Raw genomic sequence first — 15,835 nt, 5'->3', positions numbered from 1 at the left:
ACTTTCATTTGGAAAGGCATAGGTTAACCAAGGAGAATTAGTAGCATGAATTTACTCAATCTTGTCTAACTAATCAGACTGAAATATTTGAGGTATGGTAGAAATTTGTTCAGTGTATATATGTATGGACTTGGCAAACATTCTCTGAAGTGTCACACAGGAAGTTTATTAAGACGATAGAAGTCTGTGGAATTAAGGGGAATGTGTCAGTACAGATCGTGAAATAAAAAACAGAAAATATTGGAAGTGCTCTGGCAGCATCTGTGGAGAGAGAAACAAAGTTAATGTTTTAGGTCAGTGACCTTAGATCATAAAGTTAAAGTTTATTTATTAGTCGCAGTAGGCTTGCATTAATACTGCAATGAAGTTACTGTGAAAATCCCCTAGTCGCCACACCCCGGCACCTGTTTGGACATACTGAGGGAGAATTTAGCATGGCCAATACACCTAACCAGCACATCTTTCAGACAGAGGGGAAACCGAAGCACCCGGAGGAAACCCACACCGACATGTAGAGAACATGCAAACTCCACAGTGACCCAAGCCAGGAATCGAACCCAGGTCCCTGGCACTGTGAGGCAACAGTGCTAACCACTGTGTCACCGTGCTGCCCACGCCCCTTGGCTGCTGCTCATGAATCATGAGTAGCTGCCATTCATACCTCCTCCAGGCACAGCTTTTGTTTCTTTACTTGTCTTGTTACTGCTCCCTTTGGCCTTGCACCATTAACAGTTTTGTCATTTAATTTCTCATGCCTTCCATTCAATCACAGATCATTCCTTTTGTTCACTAGTTTAAGACTTATTGCATCTCTAACTTGTCCTAGTTTGAACTTAAACCTGTTGGACAGTTGGAGAGACTGAGGTTCCTCCACTGCTTCCCAAGATATAATTCTTCAGGATAAATGGATATTGGGGGGAAGGTGGAATCAGGATATTGAATTTGATGATCAACCATGATGAAAATGAATGACGGAGCAGGCTTGAAGGGCCAAATGGCCTACCCCTGCTTCGAGTTTCTATGTTTTCAGGGTCCCCATACTTGCCTCACAGTCACATCCCTTCTATCCCTGACGACATACAAAATCCGAAATATCTAGCTAAAGGGAATATACCTAGCCTCCTGGAATATTAAGTGTCCAGATACCTCTCCCTCCCTGATGCATTGCCATATACAAAGCTCAGACTCTACCTCATCAACTACGAGCCAACATCCTCAAGCTGCAGGCACTTACTGTGGATGTATTTGCCTTAGATCACTCAGATGCCCACCAGCTCCCACATGCTGCAGTTAACACATCACCTATCCTGGTATCTTTATTGTGTTTCATTTAACTAATTAGGTTTCAAATTTGTCAATAGCTAAATTAAGTATTTTAACTAGTTAAACTATAAATGTATTGTAACATTTATCGGTATATCTCCCCAGTACTGGTTTAAACTACTGCTACTGTTTAGAGGGATAAATCTTAAAACTGTCTAATCAATCACCTGCTTGTTCAATTAATGAAAACTCATTGGGAACTGGAGACTGAAAAAAGTACAAAAAGTAGCACCACCATTCCCCTTGTACTCTGTTTTTATTGTCTCCACGCTATGGTTGCAAAACCTGTCCACATTTCGAAGGTTGATGACCTGCACTCAAATTGCAAGTACTAAGACAGTATAGTTATTAACATCTATTCCCACCATAAGATGGCAGCAAAAGTAGGCCAATTGGCTCATCAAGTTTGCTCCACCATTCAATGAGATCATGACTGATTTGATCAGATATCCTCAACTCCACTTATCTGCCTTATTCCCATAACCCTTGATTCCCACACTGATTAAAAATCCATCTATCTCAGCCTTGAACATTCTTAACAATCCAGCCTCTACAGCCCTCTGTCTTAAAGAATTCTGTTACTTTTGGAAAGAAAATTCCTCTTCATCCTGTCTTAAATGGACAACCTCATTGCTCTGTGATTATGCCCGCTGTTCCTAGACTCTCCCACAAGGGGAAACAGCCTCTCATCATTTACCCTGCCAAGCCCCCTGAGAACCCTATATGACTCAATAAGGTCACCTATCATTGGAGTTTAGAAGAACACACAAGATAAAGCCTCACTGAGTACAGGTACAACCTACTTAACCTCTCCTCATTAGAAAATCCCTCCATACCCAAGATTAACTTGTGAACCTTCTCTGGATTGGCTCCAGTGCCAGTATATCTTTCCTTAGATAAGGGAATCAAACTGTTCACAGTATTCCAGGCATGGTCTAACTTATGCCTAGTACATTTTTTGCAAGACTTCCCTTTGTTTTATACTCCATTCCCTATTACCTGTTGAATTTATATGCTAGCCTTTTGTGATTTATGCACGTGGACCCCCAAATCCCTCTGTGCCGCAGCTTTCTGCAGTCTTTCTCCATTTAAATAATATTCAGCTCCTTTATTTTTCCTACCAAAGTACGTAACTTCACATTTTCCTATGTTATATTGTCTGCCAAGTAGACTGTGTCATTCTCACCACTTGCCTTCCCACCTATTTTTGTGTCATCTGCAAACTTGGCAATAGTACATTCACTTCCCTCGTTCAAGTCATTATATATTGTAAATAATTGTAGCCCCAATACTGCCCAACACCAAGCCCACAACAGCTTTCAATTCAATGACAGATACGAAGCAGTTCCTATTAAAGTAGGCTTTTTAACTAGATTACAATTTTAAAATTCCAAGTCGGCTTCAGACTGTTTAATCTAAATTATAACTTAAGCAAAATTTATCAGAGATATCCGACCTGCATCAAATGCCCAAGTTAGCACTCCTTCCTTTGGCATGTCAGCTACGACTCTCACCAACTTTTATAGATGCACCATAGAAAGCATTCTTTCTGGTTGTACCACAGCTTGGTATGGCTCCTGGTCTGCCCAAGACCGCAAGGAACTACGAAAGGTTGTGAATGTAGCCCAATCCATCACGCAAACCAGCCTCCCATCCATTGACTCTGTCTACACTTCCCGCTGCCTTGGAAAAGCAGCCAGCATAATTAAGGACCCCACGCAATATGGACATTCTCTCTCTTCTTCCACCTTCTTCCATCAGAAAAAAGATACAAAAGTCTGAGGTCACGCACCAACCGACTCAAGAACAGGTTCTTCCCTACTGCTGTCAGACTTTTGAATGGACTTGCCTTGCATTAATTTGATCTTTCTCTACACCCTAGCTATGACTGTAACACTGCATTCTGCACTCTCTCATTTTCTCCTCCATGAACGGTATGCTTTGTCTGTATAGCGCACAAGAAACAATACTTTTCACTGTATGTTAATACATGTGACAAAAAATCAAATCAAAATCGTCACAGTCTTTGTCTTCTGCACATGGTGCTCCCACACTAGAATGGTCGCAGCAAATGTAACACTGATCTTCAAAAAAGGAGGGAGAAAGAAAACAGGGAACTACAGGTCAGTTAGCCTAACATCAGTCATCGGGTAAGTGTTGCACTTGATTGTTAAGAGAGCCTTTACAGTGCAGTTAGACAAACATTGTATGATTAGAACCAGTCAACATGGTTCTACGAAAGGGAAATCTTGTTTGACACATTTATTCAAGTCTTTTAAGGGTGAAACTCGTAGGGTAAATAAAGGGAATTTAGTGTACTTGGATTTCGAAAAGGGATTTGATAAGATGCCACATACACAAGATAAGGCCTCATTGCGTTGGTGGTTAACAGACAGGAAACAAAGAGTGGGGTTAAGTAGAGCATTTTCAAGTTGGAAGGCTGTGACTAATACAGGATCAGTGCTCAGCCTCAGTATTTAAAATCTTTAATAGTTACTTATAAACATTACTGTCTGTCTCTTTGTCTAAGTTTGCTGGCGATGTAAACTAGGCGGGAATGCAATTGAGGATACAGGCTTCAGAGATTTAGACAGGTTAAGTGATGGCAGATCAAATATGATATGTGAAATCATTCAAAAATGGAAAATGCTGGAAAATCTCAGCAGGTCTGACAGCATCTGTGGGGTGAGAATAGAGCCAACGTTTCAAGTCTAGATGACCTTTCGTCAGAACTGCTGATTCCAGCATCCGCGTATTTTGCTTTTACCTCTGTGAGATCATTCACTTTGGTCATAAAAATACTATGATGATTGACCCTTTAAGGATCAATCTGCAGAGTAAGGGTCTCATGAACTGGGGAACAAATCAGGGAGCAGGGTGAGAGATCTCCCTGGTCAGCACAGGTTACTGTTCCAGAACCTGTTCAGGTGCTAACTTGATTTGGAGATGCCAGTGTTGGACTGGGGTAAACACAGTAAGAAGTCTCACAACACCAGGTTAAAGTCCAACAGGTTTATTTGGTAGCACTAGCTTTTGGAGCGCTGCTCCTTCATCAGGTAAGTGGGAGTTCTGTTCACGAACAGGGCATATAAAGACACAACTCAATTTACAAAATAATGGTTGGAATGCGAGTCTTTACAGGTAATCAAGTCTTAAAGGTACAGACAATGTGAGTGGAGAGAGTGTTAAGCACAGGTTAAAGAGATGTGTATTGTCTCCAGCCAGGACAGTTAGTGAGATTTTGCAAGTCCAGGCAAGTTGTGGGGGTTACAAATAGTGTGACATCCTCGTGTGCGGAACTTGGCTATCAGTCTCTGCTCAGCGACTCTACGTTGTTGTGTGTCGTGAAGGCCGCCTTGGAGAACGCTTACCCGAAGATCAGAGGCCGAAATCGGAGACAATACACATCTCTTTAGCCTGTCTTGATTCTCTCTCCACTCACATTGTTTGTATCTTAAAGACTTGATTAGCTGTAAGTATTCGCATTCCAACCATTATTCATGTAAATTGAGTTTGTGTCTTTATATGCCCTGTTTGTGAACAGAATTCCCACTCACCTGCAGAAGGGGCTTAAGGCTCCGAAAGCTTGTGTGGCTTCTGCTACCAAATAAACCTGTTGGACTTTAGCCTGGTGTTGTTAAACTTCTTACCATCGGTGATATTGCAGCGATTTAAGTTTAACTCAACCGGGAGAGGCCATGGGGAACTCTTGCAACTTGCAGCACCAAGATTTCGAAACACTATGACTCTGGAGCCACTCGATGATGTGCTGTACCCTGGCTGGCCATGGGAATGAGTCCATATAGATTATGTTGGTCCATACATGGGCACAATGTTTTTGTTTCTTGTTGATGTACATTCAAAGTTGATGGAAGCATTTGAGGTGAAGTCTCTGACATCACACGCTACAGTTGAGGAATTGCACCAATGTTTTTCCATCCACGGAATACCTGAAGTTGCAGTTTCTGATAATGGAACAGCCTTCACGAGTGCTGGGTTTCAGAACGTCACCACCCTCAATGGTATCAAGCACATTAGGACTATGCTTTTACCACCCAGCATCCAATAGACTAGTTGAACAAGCCGCCCAAACCTTTAGGTCTGGCTAAAGAAGCAGTTAGTAGGGATCCTGGAGACCAGAATCTCACGATTTCTTCTAGGCTTAATGACCACTCCACATGCAACAATGGGAGTCCCGCCGCAGAATTGTTAGTGAAGCATGTGTCGGAACAAGACTCAGCCTTGTGTTTCCAAGTTTTCTGGGGAGGGTAGAGGTCAGCCAAAGCAGTCAGAAAACCATGATTCGTGTAAATCAACACAGTCGTTTTCATTGGATGAAGTCGTGTATGTGAGGAATTTTGGAAGTGAGTCGAGTTGCATCCCTGGCATCATTATATCCAAAACTGGACCTCTGTCTTATCAAGTGGACGAAGGAGGAAAGTCATCTGCAAACACGTAGACCATATGAAAGAGCAAGAGTTGTCCCAGCAGCCAGTACTGTCATCAGGAGCTATATTGCCATCTGGGAATGTTGTCGACTATCCAAGCACTGAAGTACCTGGTCATCCTGTAGCAGGCACAACCAATGTTTCCATGGAAACAGTTAGACTTGAACTGCTTGTGCCTGCAGACGCACCTGTCATGGTGGTTTCAGCTAATAGTAATTCTGTGGAAGCACTCCCAGACAAAGGAGTTGCTCTACAAGGATTTGGAATCCTCTGAACAACTTGATTTATAATTGACTAAATTCATGTACTGATTGTTTAATTGTCTGGAACCCTGTAAATTGATATTGGCATTTGTGTAAAAGGACTTAGAGGGGGAGGGATATGGTGATTATCCCTTTACCGATCAATCTGCAGAGTAAGAGTCACATTACCCAGGGAACAGGTTGGGGGATCACCCTGGTGAGCTCTGGTTTCTGTTCCAGAACCTTCTCAGGAGCCATGAGACTGCTAACCTCTATTATGGTTATATATAAATAAACATTGCAGTTATTACCTAACAGATGAACCAGAATTATTACAAATAGAGCAGAATAATTGATAAAAGGTGTGAAACTTGTAAATGTTGATGTTCAGAGAGGCATGTGTGTACTCATACAAGGAAGATAGAAGGATAACATGCACGTACAGCAAGCAATAAGGAAGGCAAATAGCATGTTGCCTTTATTGCAAGCACATTGAAATAGAAACATAACAAAGTATTGCTACAATTGTACAAAGCTTTGATGAGATCGCACCTGGAATACTGTGAATTTTGGCCTCTGTTTGAGGAAGGATATACCTTATATTAAGTTGATCTTTCTCTACACCCGAGTTATGACTGTAACACTATATTCTTCATCTTCTCCTTTCCTTCTACCCTATATACTCTAATAACATTATGCTTTGTCTGTACAGCGGGCAAGAAACAATACTTTTCACTGCATACCAATCCATGTGACAATAAATCAACTCAAAATATACATGCATTGGAAGCAGTACAGCAATGGTTCACTAAATTGGTCCCTAGGATAAGAGGCATGTCCTATGAAGAGAGACTGAGTAGATTATTTCCATATTTTCTGGATTCTTAAAGTTGCACCATCATTGAATCCATACCTCAAGGAATCGAGAGATATTGGGATTGGGTGGAAAAGTGGAGTTGAAGCCAGAGATCAGCCATGATTGTATTGAATGGAAGAGAAGACTTGATGGCCATATATTCCTGCTCTTATTTCTTATGTTGTGATACAAGGGAACTAAGCAACTTTCAAGTATTGGGTGGCTTGTTGATGTTTGGAGGATGAAGCTAACTGGTCACAGTGAGGGGAGAGTGATGTTTACTTGACTATTAAAGTGAAGGCATACAGTCTCTGCGTGGTGTTCGCATGTCCTCTCTGTGATTGTGTGGGTTTCCTCCAGGTGCTCTTGTTTCCTCCCACAGTCCAAAGATGTGCAGCTTCGGTGAATTAGCCATACTAAATTGTCCCTTAGTGTCCCAAGATGTGTAGGTTAAGGGGATTAGCGGGACAAATTGGTGGAGTTACGGGAATAGGGTCTGGGTAAGAAGCCTTTCTGAGAGTCAATGCAGACTCGATGGGCCGAATGGCCTCCTTCTGCACTGTCGAGATTCTAAAAAATAAATTGAAATGATCAATCCCTTTCAATCAATATCCCTTCAACCAATAACTTTAATCCAGACAAATGTGAGGTAATGCATTTTAGAAGGTCTAATACAGGTGGGAAATATACAGCAAACAGCAGAACTCTTAAGAGTATTGACAGGCAGAGGGATCTGGGTGTACAGGTACACAGGTCACTGAAAGTGGCAACGCAGGTGGAGAAGGTAGTCAAGAAGACATGAGGCATGCTTGCCTTCACTGGCCGGGGCATTGAGTTTAAAAATTGGCAAGTCATGTTGCAGCTTTATAGCACCTTAGACCACACTTGGAATATAGTGTTCAATTCTGGTCGTCACACTATCAGAAGAATGTGGAGGCTTTGGAGAGGGTATAGAAAAGATTTACCCAGATGTTGCCTGGTATGGAGGGCATTAGCTATGAGGAAAGGTTGGAGAAACTTGGTTTGTTCTCATTGGAACGACGGAGGTTGAGGGGCGACCTGATAGAAGTCTACAAGATTATGAGGGGCATGGACAGAATGGATAGTCAGAAGCTTTTTCCCCAGAGTGGAAGAGTTAATTACTAGAGGGCATAGGTTTATGGTGCGAATGGCAAGGTTTAAAAGAGATGTACGAGGCAGGTTTTTACACAGAGAGTGGTCAGTGCCTGGAACTCGCTGCCGAGGGAGGTAGTGGAAGCAGATACGATATTGACTTTTGAGGGGCGTCTTGACAAATACATGAATAGGATGGGAATAGAGGGATATGGTCCCCGAGAGGTAGGGGGTTTGAGTTCAGACGGCAGCATGGTCGGTGCAAGCTTGGAGGGCTGAAGGGCCTGTTCCTGTGCTGTAATTTTCTTTGTTTTTTGTTCTAACCAACCACGTCCTTACTTACCAAGAATCTCTCCATCTCTGCCTTAAAAATATTTAACGACTCTGCTTCAACTGTCTTTTTTATTATTTTGAATCTCTAAACCAATTAAAGTTTTACGGAATTAGACTGCACACTTGTAGAAGATTATTTTCAGTGCTAAAGATTGTTTAGCAATATCACACAGTTATTGGCATGTGTTCTGGGTATTTATCCTGCTGGGATTGTAAATTCGCTCCCTTCCACGTGGGTTTAAATATCATATCTCTAAATGAGATACCGTTACAGTGAATCTTTTGGTGGAATAAGCAACTCAGACAGCAACTTCCTGATCTTTTACAGCAAAATCCTGACCACTGGAAACACTAAATCAGAAAGTGTGATTTTAAAGAGGAAGACATATGTCAGTCATAAATATTTATACCCATCCCTCGGCGCGCGCATTCTTGGCATTCTAATGGTCAAAATTCAACATTAGAATTGCCAGTATCAGTTTGAGACTGAGAGCTTTACCTTGTTATCACCAAAACTGTATACTTTAAAAACATAAACAGAAAATGCTGGAAAATCTCAGCAGGTCTGACAGCATCTGTGGGGAGAGGATAGAGCCAACGTTTCGAGTCTAGATCACCCTTCGTCAGAGCCCTGTTTTCGTTTCAGATTTCAGCATCTGCAGTATTTTGCTTTTATCTTTTTACTTCAAAAACATATTTGTTTATTTGTATATCTACAATAATCTTTGAGCTTAAATAAAAAGTCAAATGAGTTTTTGTAGTTTGATTGTATCAAAAGGCAAATGTTCGCCGAAAAATAGCAAGTCGTACTGACTTCTTTGGTTTGTTAGTATCTAATGACGAGAACTTGGAAACAGTGAATGAGTGATATATGGTTGAAATAAATTCTTGTTGTTGGATGACCTCTATGGAAGTCTAGTTGCTATCCATGTTTTTCATATCTTGTTTCCACTTACAACCTATACCTGTAATTGTGCTACTTGTGTCTTCAGTTTTATTAATTCTTAGGTAGATTGTATGTATCTAATACATCAGTTTCCAGGACAGATTGGGATTGTATTTTATTGACTAAAATCTCTGAGTTCACACTAACCATATGGATGTCAAAGCAATATACTTTCATGAAATCCTGTAGATTTGAAGGGCATAAAGGGATTCTGTCCACATTCGAGGGAAATTGTGTGAACCCTCATTGTTTGAAATGTGTAGGTCTATATCACCTTGACAGCAAGAATTTTACGTGCCCAATGAAGATCCTCAGGGCAGTGGGAAGTGCAGGAAAATAGCAGTGTAAGGCACGAAAGGGGAATATACCACTGGCAGGAACAGCAACAGTGGCACTGCCAAAGCTGCTCTCTAGTTGAGCTGGCAGAGGTAGCCTCTTGATTTGATTTATTATTGTCACATGTATTAACATATAGTGAAAAGTATTGTTTCTTGCATGCTATGCAGACAAAGCATCCTATTCATAGAGAAGGCAGAGTGCAGAATGTAGTGTTACAGTTATAGCTCGGGTGTTGAGAAAGATCAACTTAATGCAAGGTAGGTCCATTCAAAAGTCTGATGGCAGTGGGGAAGAAGCTGTTCTTTAGTTGGTTGGTACGTGACTTCAGTCTTTTATATCTTTTTCCCGATGGAAGAAGGCGGAAGAGAGAATGTCTGGGATGCGTGGAGTCCTTAATTATGTTGGCTGTTTTGCCGAGGCAGCAGGAGGTGTAGACAGAGTCAATGGATGGGAGGCTGGTTTGCATGATGGATTGGGCTACATTCACGACCTTTTATAGTTTCTTGCAGTCTTGGGCAGAGCAGGAGCCATACCAAGCTATGATACAACCAGAAAGAATGCTTTCTACGGTGCATCTGTAAAAGTTGGTGAGAGTCATAGCTGACATGCCAAATTTCCTTATTCTTCTGAGAAAGTAGAGGCGTTGGTGGGCTTTCTTAACTATAGTGTCGGCATGGGTAACCGGGACAGGATGTAGGTGATCTGGACACTTGAAGCTCTTGACCCTTTCTACTTTGTCCCCGTTGATGTAAACAGGAGCATGTTCTCCTCTATGCTTCTTGAAGTCGATGACAATCTCCTTCATTTCGCTGACTTTGAGGGAGAGATTATTGTCACCGCACCAGTTCACCAGATTCTCTATCTCATTCCTGCACTCTATCTCATCGTTGTTTGAGATCCGACCCACTATGGTGGTATCGTCAGCAAACTTGAAAATCAAATTGGTGGGGTATTTGGCCACACAGTCATAGGTGTATAAGGAGTATAGTACAGCCTTGTAGGGCACCGGTGTTGAGGATGATCGTGGAGGAAGTGTTGTTGCCTATCCATACTGATTGTGGTCTGTGAGTTAGGAAGTTCAGGATCCAGTCGCAGAGGGAGGAGCTGAAGCCCAGGCCACGGAGTTTGGAGATGGGTTTTATAGAAATAATGGTGTTGAAAGCTGAGCTATAGTCAATAAATAGGAGTCTGACGTAGGTGTATCTTAATTGGCCACTACTGGTTAAATAGCCATCATGGTCCCACTAGCCATTGGCACAGGATCATGCATTTCATCCCAATGGTGGTACTTTGCTCTTGCCGCTAGAATTCCAGCTGATGTCAGTTCATTTGTGTCCGCTCAAATTACAGCCAGTAGTTCCCTTTCTAGAGAGTCTCTACAATTGAACTATTTGGATCACCTGTAACTTCTACATCATAGAAATCATAGAAGCCCTACAGTACAGAAAGAGGCCATTCGGCCCATCGAGTCTGCACCGACCACAATCCCACCCAGGCCCTACCCCCATATCCCTACATATTTTACCCACTAATCCCTCTAACCTACGCATCTCAGGACACTAAGGGGCAATTTTAGCATGGCCAATCAACCTAACCCACACATCTTTGGACTGTGGGAGGAAACCGGAGCACCCGGAGGAAACCCACGCAGACACGAGGAGAATATGCAAACTCCACACAGACAGTGGCCCAAGCCGGGAATCGAACCCAGGTCCCTGGAGCTGTGAAGCAGCAGTGCTAACCACTGTGCTACCGTGCCGCCCATGTATTTATTGAAATGTGAAATACTCACTCAAAAAGGTACACTTTAACACAATAATTGAAGCATTACTGGGCGAATCCAATTAAAATAACTCCGACTCAGTATCACAATAAAAGAACATAACTCAGACACACTTGTTCTTCTAACGTTAAAAGTATGTAATTCATCATGAAGCCAATGTGTAAAGAATGCAGAATTATATTAACTGCCCAGATGTATATAAAATAAAATATAAGGTGGTGTACTAAAGCGGTGTTCAATTAACAAAATGGTGCTGAATTTCCCTCTCAAGTACTGTTAAAGAAGCTGTTAAATTAGTAAAGGTATCAGGAATGAAAGAAACTGAATTGGTTATGACAGAGAATGTGAAATAAAAGATCCGTCATTAATGAGGAATATATGAATTACTGGTCAAAATGAATAGCAATACCAAACTGCTACTTCATGGAATGTATTCTCGTAACTCTGTGGCTGCATAAGTAAATTTTGAGAGTCTGACTTATAACAAATCGGTTGTTGGTGTAATTCTTAACGAACTCGGGATTAAACTAGAAGCAGGAGTAGGTCAATCAACCCTTCGAGCCTGCTCCACCACTCATCTTGATCATGGTTGATCATCAAATTCAAAATCCTGATCCCCCCCTTCCTCCCATACCCCTTGATCCCTTTAGCCCCAAGAGCTATATCTAATTTCTTCTTCAAATCAGACAACGTTTTGGCCTCAACTACATTTGGTGATAGTGAATTCCATACACTCACCACCCTCTGGGTGAAGAAATTTCTCCTTACCTTATCCTCAAACTATGACCACTAGTTCTGGACTCCCCCACCATTGGGAACATTCTTTCTGAATCTATCCTGTCTAACTTGTACTCGTTTAGCAAGTACTGACCCATTGAGGAATGTATTTTTCAGTAGTGATGATACATTGTAGGACTACAAATGAACTCTGACTTATAGCAAAGAAGGGGAGAATCTGATCAAGGGAGTCTAAAACTAGAGGGCATAGGTTTAAGGTGAGAGAGGAGAGATACAAAAGTGTCCAGAGGGGCAATTTTTTCACACAGAGGGTGATGAGTGTCTGGAACAAGCTGCCAGAGGTAGAGTAGAGGTGGGTACAATTTTGTCTTTTAAAAAACATTTAGACAGTTAAATGGGTAAGATGGGTATAGAGGGATATGGGCCAAATGTGGGCAATTGGGATTAGTTTAGGCATTTAAATAAAGAAAGGGTGGCATGGACAAGTTGGGCCATGCTGTAAACCTCTATGACTCTAAGGCAAACATCAAAATTAATGAAAGTTTTGGAGCTCCATTTCATGGCAACGAGATCAGATTTAAGTTGTCCATAAGCTCCTGTTGTCAAGTCAGAAAGAAAGTATGGCTGGGAATCTTTACAGGAGATAGAAATGAAGATAAGAAAAAATGTGCTTATAGCAGGTGTCAGACAGAAAGTACAGTTGAGAACCAGAAAGTTCAGAAGGCAGGTGAAAAGGCATATTAGAGAAGCGAAGAAGGATTATGACAAAAGACTTGGCAACCAACATAAAGGGGAATCCCAAAGAGTATGGCTGAGGTATTAAATGAATACTTTGCATCTGTCTTTACCAAGGAGGCAGATGAAATCCAGGCCATGATGACAGAGGAGGAAATTCTGTCACTAGCGGCACGGCACGGTAGCACAGTGGTTAGCACTGCTGCTTCACAGCTCCAGGGACCTGGGTTCAAATCCCGGCTCGGCTCACTGTTTGTGTGGAGTTTGCACATTCTCCCTGTGTCTGCGTGGGTTTCCTCCGGGTGCTCCGGTTTCCTCCCACAGTCCAAAGATGTGCGGGCTAGGTTGATTGGCCATTCTAAATTGCCCCTTAGTGTCCCGGGATGCATAGGTTAGAGGGATTAGTGGGTAAATATGTAGGGATAGGTGGATAGGGCCTGGGTGGGATTGTGGTTGGTGCAGACTCGATGGGCTGAATGGCCTCTTTCTGCACTGTAGGATTCTATGAAGTGTTCAAGATTGATAAGGAGGAAGTGTTGAGTAGACTGTCGGTACTTATGTTGACAAGACACTAACAGATGAGATGAATCCAAGGATATTGAAGGAAGTGACTTTGAAAGTTCATGGTCAGTGCCCCTGCAATTTCCAATCTTCCCTGGACTTGGGGGGGTGTCAGAGGACTGGAGAGTTGTAGCCATTACGTCCTTGTTCCAAAAGGCTGTAAGGATAAGCCAGCAATTACAGACCAACTCATTTAACTTCAGTGGTGGGAAGCTTCAAGAAACAATTCTTCAGAATAGAATTAGTAGTCAGGTGGAAAAATGTGGGTTCATTCGGAAGAACCAGCATGAATTTTTAAAGAGGAAATCGTGCAGGAGTTTTTTGAAGAAGTAACGGAAAGGGTGATGAGGGTAATGTTAATGTGGTATATGTGGACTTTCAAAAGGCATTTGATACAGTGCCACACAATAGACTTGAGGAAAGTCATAGCTTGTGGAAGAAAAGAGAAGTAGCGATGCAGATACAAAATTGGCTGAGTAATAGGAAACTGAGTAATAGTAAATGGATATTTTTCAAGTTGGAGAAAGGTTTGTAGTGGTATTGGGACCCTTGTTCTTCCTACTATACATTAATGATCAAGATCTTGGTGTGCAGGGGACAATTTCAAAGTTTGTGGGTGACACAAAACTTGGAAGCATTGTAAACTATGAGGAGGACAGTATAGAAGTTCAAAAGGACATAGACAAGTTGGTGGAATGGGCAGATAGGTGGCAGATGAAGTCCAATGTTGAGAAATGTGAGGTGATGTATCTTGATAGGAAGGACATGGACAGACAATATAAAATAAGGGGTACAGCTCTTAAGGTGGTGCAGGAGAAGATGACCCTGGGTGTATATGTGCATAGATCATTGAAGGTAGCAGGACAGGTAGAGAGAGCAGTTAATTAAGCTTGCAAGATTTCAGATTCCAGATTGTTTCAGATTCCAGCATCCACAGTAATTTGCTTTTATAATAAAACTTGCAAGTTGGTTAATCTAATTCTTCTGGTCTCCTGAGCTTTATAAATAACGACATAAGAGTACAAGAGCAATGGGGTTATGCTGAACTGGTATAGGACACTAGTTGGACCTCAGCTGGAGTATTGTGTACAATTCTGGGCACCATACTATTGGAATGATGTGAAGGCGTTAGAAAGAGTGCATAAGAGGTTTACAAGAATAATTCCAGGGATGAGAGAACTTAAGTTATTAAGATAGATTGGAAATGTTTGGACTGTTCTCCTTTAGAGAGGAGAAGCCTAAGAGGAGATTTGATAGAGGTTCAAAATCCTGAGGGGACTGGACAGAATAGATAGGGAGAAACTGTTCCCTCTTGTAAAAGATTGAGAATGAAAGGGCACAGATTTAAAGTGATTTGCAAAAGAAGCAATGTGTTGCGAGAAAAAATTCTCACGACGAGTGGTTTTGGGCTGGAATGCACTGCCTGGAAGTGTGGTGGAGGTAGGTTCAAGTGAAGCATTCAATTGGCATTTAATGATTATTTGAATAGAAACAATGTGCAGGGGTATGGGGAAATGGCAGGGGTATGGCCTGACTTGACAACAGGAGCTTATGGACAACTTAAATCCGATCTCATTGCCATGAAATGGAGCTCCAAAACTTTCATTAATTTTGATGCTTGCCTTAGAGTCATAGTCAAAATTAACACTGTGACTCTAAGTTATAGTGTTCATTTGGAGAGCCGGTGTGGGCATGATGCAACAATTCTGTGAGGTTGTCATTTAATGTGTCTGAAGAGTTTGGTAAGCTTCAGCATCTACATTTATTTCTTAAATTGTTTTTTAAAGGGTCTCACTTAATTTGCTAATTTCTACTTTTAAGCAATTATTCAACCTGAAGAAATCACATTTAAACACTTCACGTGAGCGCTGTGTTGTTCTCTTGCATTTTTTATGGCTTTTACTGCAGCCCTTGGTACTGTACATCTCAACAATTTGCACATGGTTGCTCTGATTTTATTGGTGAAATGGAGCAGGAGACTATTGCTCTTCTAATTTTCTTCTTTGGTTACTTATTCTTTTATGTGAAAAAGGATGAAGACTTTGCAAGGTGGGTAATCTAACTCCTCATGTTACCCTTTAGGAACACGATTCCACCTCCACACTGACCAAAATTTTTTATTACTGTCAGAAGTATTGTTTAATGCAAATGGAATAGTTGGTTTATCATCTGAAACATGTTTTTTTCCCCCTATTAAATTCTGGTATTATGTTGCCATAGCAGTTGTTAGGTTAATTTCTAGATTCTGTTTTTGAAATATTATCACAATCCTTGCCAAAATCTACATGCTAGGACTAAAATGAATGTCCACTTTGTTTATTTTTACTTATGCTGCCTACCCAGAAGGCATTGAGAATAGATGTGGTAATTTGTACACTCTTGACGCAATATATTGATGCAACAGCTGTCTTTTTTTTT

At 41.5% G+C, this 15,835-nt stretch overlaps 1 protein-coding gene across 17 annotated transcripts in view; it reads left to right on the top strand.

The window, feature by feature from the left end:
• Positions 1-15,835, top strand: part of rapgef2b (Rap guanine nucleotide exchange factor 2b) — a 446,795-nt gene that overhangs the window by 427,428 nt on the left and 3,532 nt on the right. The gene's annotated exons all lie outside the window — the stretch shown is intronic.

This window comes from Mustelus asterias, chromosome 1 (assembly GCF_964213995.1).
Source record: "Mustelus asterias chromosome 1, sMusAst1.hap1.1, whole genome shotgun sequence".
Lineage (NCBI taxonomy): Eukaryota > Metazoa > Chordata > Chondrichthyes > Carcharhiniformes > Triakidae > Mustelus > Mustelus asterias.
The sequence above is the reverse complement of the archived record's forward strand: the minus strand, read 5'-3'. Positions and strand labels throughout refer to the sequence as shown.